This window comes from Dipodomys ordii, unplaced genomic scaffold, assembly GCF_000151885.1.
Source record: "Dipodomys ordii isolate 6190 unplaced genomic scaffold, Dord_2.0 Scaffold29, whole genome shotgun sequence".
NCBI classification, from domain to species: domain Eukaryota; kingdom Metazoa; phylum Chordata; class Mammalia; order Rodentia; family Heteromyidae; genus Dipodomys; species Dipodomys ordii.
This window is the reverse complement of record NW_012267245.1, coordinates 1,160,738-1,167,063: the sequence shown is the minus strand read 5'-3', so window position 1 is coordinate 1,167,063 and position 6,326 is coordinate 1,160,738. Positions and strand designations below refer to the sequence as shown.

At 48.5% G+C, this 6,326-nt stretch overlaps 1 protein-coding gene across 1 annotated transcript in view; it reads right to left on the bottom strand.

Annotated features, from left to right (window-relative positions):
• Positions 1–704: 704 nt before the first annotated feature.
• Atp6v0e1 (ATPase, H+ transporting, lysosomal 9kDa, V0 subunit e1) overlaps positions 705–6,326 on the bottom strand; it is a 41,832-nt gene continuing 36,210 nt past the window's right edge. Inside the window, exon 4 of the mRNA XM_013016124.1 lies at positions 705–1,173. The gene's annotated coding sequence lies outside the window, so the exon portion shown is untranslated. The remainder of the gene's footprint in view (positions 1,174–6,326) is intronic.

Here is a 6,326-nt window from a genome sequence, read left to right as displayed (position 1 = left end):
TACTCTTAAAACACACTTGTGTGTGTGTGAGGCCCTGAGTTCGATTCCCGGCACCGAGAAAACAACACACCCCCAAATGACAGAAAAGCAATCACCACAAATCGGGCCCCCACTCTATCAGTGAATTTTTGAGATGCCCACTAGAGAAACACCCAAGGCGTTTCCTTGACCCTGGCTTTTTAATCTCTAGATTTCTTTTGTCTCTGAATCACACTCTCTGCCTCCTCTCTGTTAGCCTTCACCTGCTCAGCCATCTTTTATTTTTAAAGAGATCAGAGTCTCAACATTGCCCAGGTCGGCTTCCATGTTCTGGACGGACTCTATACTGTTCCTCTGGCATCTCGGCCTGCAGAGGGGCTGGGCCTGGCCTCCCTGGCAGCCATCATGGTTAAACAAAAGCCAGATAAGGCCTCAGGTGCCAGCCCTAGGCCCCGCCCACATCATTCCACACAACCAATCAGCGCTGGGCCCTGAGGAGGCCCCGCCCCCAGGCCCCCATTTCCCATTCCTCAATGGAAATGGTTACAAGTGATTAAGAAAGTGCACTTACCCGGCTCCTCAGGCGTCTCCTGCTACCCTGCAGCCTTTATCCATCCAACCTAAGCTGAGATAACAACATCAATGTGTGTAAAAAACAAAAAAAAGAGCAAGATCTAGAGATAGAAGTGCTTAGGAAAATGAGCTTCACAAACACCGGAGCCAGATTTCCATAGAAAGCAAGAAAAAGTGATTTATTCCAAAAGACGGCAGAGGAGATTCATCCTGAAAAATAGAGCTTGCTGTAAAAAAAAAAAAAAATCTGTGGGTCACCAGTGCGCTCTGCGCATGCTCGCTCCTGACTGCTGGCTTGTCTTGCAGGAAACACTCTGGAGATGGTCAGCGCTGTCTCCCCATTCAGAGACACCCAGATTTCCCGGAACAGCACCTTTTCTCCCGGATGAGAGCGAGCGTAACACGCTTTGTAGAGTCGATTGAGAAGGCACATCGTTGGGCAGAGTGTAGAAAGGGTGGAGGAAAAAAATACTGCACAGTACAGCAGGATCTTCAAGTGTGGAGTGAACTTTTAAGGCAGCTGATGCCCGGAATAGGCACTACAAAGATGGATGGACGGCATGGTGGGTTTGGAGGTGATTTTTTTTTTTTTTTCAATCTAGAAGGAATTCTCTCTGTGACCTGCAAGAGATAAAACTGTTCTGGTAACTGTGTCTTTACCCCGTCCTCAGGAATGCACAAAGTTAGCATCAAGAAAGTGAATCAGAAGCCAGGCATGGTGGTACAGGCCTGTAATCCCAGCCTAGGGGGAAGTGGAGGCAAAGGATTACTGTGGAAGGCCAGCCCGAGACCCTATCTCAAAAACAATTCTAGAGGTGGGTGCCAGTGGCTCACGCCTGCAATCCTAGCTACTCAGGAGGCTGAGATGGGAGGATCAAGGGTCAAAGCCAGCCCAGGTAGGAAAATCTGTGAGACTCTTATCTTCAGTAAACCACCAGGTTTACAGGTGCTGTGGCTCAAGTGGTAGAACGCTCTCACCTTGAGCTGGAGAGCTGAGGAACAACAGCCAGGCCCAGAGTTCAAGCCCCACAACTGACCAAAAAAAACAAAAACAATTCTAGCTGAGCACCAGTGGCTCATGCCTGTCTTTATAGCTACTCAGGAGGCTAAGACCTGACGATCAAAGTTCGAGGCCAGTCCATGAGATGCTTGCTTGGATTACAGAGGGACACCTTGTCTTTCACTGGAAGTAAACCAGAACAATACTTCAGGAGGGAGGTGCTCAATAAATACTGGAACCAACAGGAAGTTTCTATGTACAAAATGATCCCTCATTTAATAAATATTTCTTAATACCTAGGAATGCTTTAATATTGAAGCTAAAACAGTTTTTTGGCAGTATTAAGAGTTTGAACTTAGGTGTAGGTACTCTTCCATTTGAACCATGCATCTAGCCCTAAAACTAATTTTTTTCTTTTGTGCTTGTCCTGGGGCTTGAACTCTGGACCTAGGTACTGTTTCGGAGCTTTTTCTCTCAAGGCTGGCGCTCTACCACTTGAGCCACAGCTCCACTTCTGGTTTTTGGGTGGCTCACTGCAGAGAAGAATCTCACAGACATTCTTGCCTATGCTCTGAAATTACTAATCGTAAAATTTCTGGAAATTTTGGATTTTCCATGTTTATCAGGAGTTGTTTACCCGCTTATTGGAATTGTGATCCCCCACCCAATTCTCTTCTAATAACCTTAGCAGACCTCTAGTATTTTACAGGCCTTTTGAGCTATTATATAACTTATGTTTGGACATCCAGTCGTGTGCTGTGTTGATAAAGTGAGCTCAATCATATATTTATCCTGCCTGAGAATGGGTAGTTTGAGCTCTGCAGGAGAAAATCTGCCCACCAGTGCTCATCAGCTTATAAAAACATAGGCAAGAGCTTTTAAACATCCAAATGAAAGACTGATATGCGGGCTGGGAAGGTGGCTTAGTGGTGGAGTGCTTGCATGTATGAAACCCTGGGTTCGATTCCTCAGTACCACATATACAGAAAAAGCTGGAAGTGGCCCTTGGCTCAAGTGGTAGAATGCTAGCCTTGAGCAAAAGCTCAGGGAGGGATAATGCCCAGTGTCCCAGGACTGGCCAAACAAAAAAAAAAAAAAATGGGATTTATTTTCAGATCAACATGGCCAGCCTCTCCAGGGCACACAGCAAGGCTACCACAGTCCCCAGGCTGGAAGCTAGGAAGCCCAGGTGTGGGCTGGACTGCATTCCTAGGGGGTAAGCGCATGTGCAGAGCATGCTCACCCTCCCCAGCAGCATGTGGCTCTAGCGTGTACACTCTGACCTGAACCCTGAGCTTTTCTCTCCTCCTCAGGTCACACTTCTGAGGTGCCCGCTGCTTGCCTGATCCTCAGGATTCAAGCCCCCTCTCCCCTCCCCCACCAACTTCTGATGACAAATGTTTTTGTTCTAGCAGCTTAAAGCTACACACCACCACCATCCGCAGAAAGCTGGCAACTATGTTTATTTTTATACTGTTCCCAGTGGTTGCATAAAGTCCTTTATGTAAAGGTTACGTTGGGCTGGAGATGTGGCTGAGTGGCAGAGTGCTTGCCCTGCACGTGCAAGGCCATGGGTTCTATTCCTACCTGTACAGCATAGACAAGTTTGTTATGAGGTCTACATAAATAAAGGCACATGTACCACTTTTGAAATTAAAAAGGTCATCAAGCCAGGCACCGGTGGCTCACACCTGTAATCCTAGCTACTGGAGAGGCTGAGATCTGAGGATCACAGTTTGGAGACAGCCCAGGCAGGAAGTCTGTGAGCCTCTTATCTCCAATGAACCACCAGAAAACCGGGAAGTGGTGCTGTGGCTCAAAGTGGTAGAGCGCAAGCCTTGAGCAAAAGAGCTTAGGGACAGACAGTGCCCAGGCCCTGAGTTCAAGCCCCACAACCAACAAAGAGAAAAGAAAAAAAAAAAAAGCAATCAGAAATAAAAATTAAATAGCTTCTTTTGACTTCACAATCAAGGCTTAAGCTGACTGTAAGAAATCCAGCTGCTGCTGATATAATTTGCCTAAGTAGAAAAGCAGGGGGATGTGGTTTGGTGGTAGAGTGCTTGGCTAGCATGCATGGAGCTCTGGATTTGATTCCTCAGTACCACATAAACAGAAAAAGCCACAAGTAGCACTGTGGCTCAAGTGGTAGAGTCCAGCTAGCTTTGAGCAAAAGAAGCTCAGAGATAGTGCCCAGGCCCATGAGTTCAAGCCTTAGGATTGGCAAACAAACAAACAAACAAAAACCACAAGGGGTGTGGGGCTAAGCAGGCTGGGATATGTGGGAGGTGCTTGTTATATTCACAGGACAAAGCTGGGCACTGGTGGCTCACCTCTAATCCTATTTACTCAGGAGGCTGAGATCTGAGGACTGAGGTTTACATCCAGCCTAAGGAGGTAAGTCTGTGAGGTTCTTATTTCCAGTTAACCAGCAAAAAGCTGGAATTGGAGCTGTGGCTCAAGTAGTAGAGTGCCAGCCTTAATAAAGAAAGCTAATGGACTCTGTGTGTGTGTGTGCGCACGTGCATTACCTGTCCTGGGACTTGAATTCAGGACCTGGGCACTATCCATTAGCAATAAAACCTACTTTACATGTTTGCCAGCTTTCTGTGATGTTATACCCTGTAGCCAGAAAAGCCAAGGGGTGGGGCTATGGGGGATAGCCTGGAATCCGGAGGGGCCAGGCAAGAAGCTTGCTCTTCAAGAGCATGGCTGAGGGGGTGGGGGAGGGGAGCTCACGGTGAACGTGCTAGAATCAGCCCTGGGACCAGCTGCCTTGCGCATGCGCTTCACCCCTAGGAGGGAAGTCACTTCTTAACAAAGTGTCCAAGAAAGGAAGGAGGATTTACAAAGTGACAGAAACGGGAAGAATCTGAAGGAGAGAACCAGAGAAGCAGAGACAGAGCAAGCTGTGAAGGGCAGGGAGAAGACAGGAAAGGCCAAGGACAGCTAACTGGGTCAGGAACTTGGACACAGCTAGGTGCTAGTGACTCACTCCTGTAATCCAGGCTACCCAGGATGCTGAGATCTGAGGATCAAGATGTGAAGCCAGCCTGGACGGGAAAAGTCTGTGAAAACTCTTAGCTCCAGTTAACCAAGCAAAAAGATGGAAGCAGAGGTTTCGCTCAAGCGGTAGAGCCCTTAAGTGAGAAAAGCTCAGGGCAATCACCCAGTTCCCAAATTCAGGCCACAGCACTAGCACAAATTAAAAAAAAAAAAAATCAACAACAAAACAAAGGTCAGAGCCGGGCGCCCGTGGCTCACGCCTGTAATCCCAGCTAACTCAGGAGGCTGAGATCTAAGGACCACAGTTCAAAGTCAGTGAGACTCTCATCTCCAAAGAACCACCAGAAAACAGGAAGTGGCGCTGTGGCTCAAGAGGTAGTGTTCACTTTGAGCTGAAGACCTCCGGGACAGCGCCCAGGCCCAGGGTTCAAGCCCCACAACTGACCCAAAAAAACCCAAAAAACAAAAAGGCCAGGAGATGAGCCACTGTTTTTGGTTCTGAGCCACAGAGATCTGAGTCAGAAATGGGGGGTGCTTCAAGGCTATGGCGATGTCTGCCCCTACCTGAGATGTGGCCCGGGTGAAGATTAAGTCTGAAACTATAGCTGCACTGTGAAAATTGTCCCCAGGTCTGGCTACATTTCAATGTCTTCAGAGTCTTCTACACCTCACAATCAAAAACTTCTAGATAGCTGGGCACAGGTGGCTCACGCCTGACATTCTAGCTACTCAGGAGGCTTTGATCTGAGGATCACAGTTCGAAGCCAGCTTGGACAGAAAAAGTCCCCATGAGACTCAAATCTCCAATGAACCACTCAAAAACAGAAGTGGTGCTGTGGCTCAAGTGGTAGAGCGCTAGCTTGAGGCAAAAGAGCTCAGGGACAGTGCCCAGGCTCTGAGTTCAAGCCCCATGACCAACATTAAAATAGAAAAGAAACTTCCAGAAAACAACTCCCAGAGGGCAGAGGCCTTGTTATCAACTTCTTCATACTCTCTTGTCCTTTTCTTTCTTTTTTTTTTTTTGGGGGGGGGCCTTTCCTGAGACTTGAACTCAGGGCCTGGGCACTGTCCCTGAGCTTCTTTTGTTCAAGTCTATTGCTCTACTACTTGAGCCACAGCACCACTTCTGGCTTTTTCTGGTGGTGCATTGGAAGTAAGAGTATCATAGACTTTCCTGCCTGGGCTGGCTTTGGACTACGATCCTCAGATCTCAGCCTCCTGAGTTGCTAGGATGATAGGCGTGAGCCACCAGCGCCTGGCTCTTCTTGAGCCTTCAGTGAAGTTGGCTTTCTGCCCTTTAGGATTATGGGAAGCTGTGGAACTTTCCACACTGGCTCAGAAGCCAAATCTTCCATAAGGACACTTTGCATGAACGCCTCCCACATGCCCGCCCCAGGCTCTGGGAGAGTCCACCTCAACAGAACCACAGCCTGGACCTAACAGCTCCGAGTTCGTCCCGAGTCACTCAAGAGTCCAGGAGATGCAGAGGAGGTTGGCAGGAGGCAGAGATTGGAGTGGCCACTGCTCTTAGAAATCCTGTTCAGGCGGTGGGGAAGGTGGCTCAGTGGTAGAGTGCTGGCCTAGCATGCATGAAGCCCTGGGTTCGATTCCTCAGTACCACAGACACAGAAAAAGCTGGAGGTAGTGATATAGCTCAAGTGGTAGAGTGCTAGCCTTGAGCAAAAGCAGCTCAGGGACAGCGTCCAGGCCTAGAGTTCAAGGCCCAGGACTCGAGTGGAGGCCCAGAAATGGAGAAAGGGGCCGGGGGGGG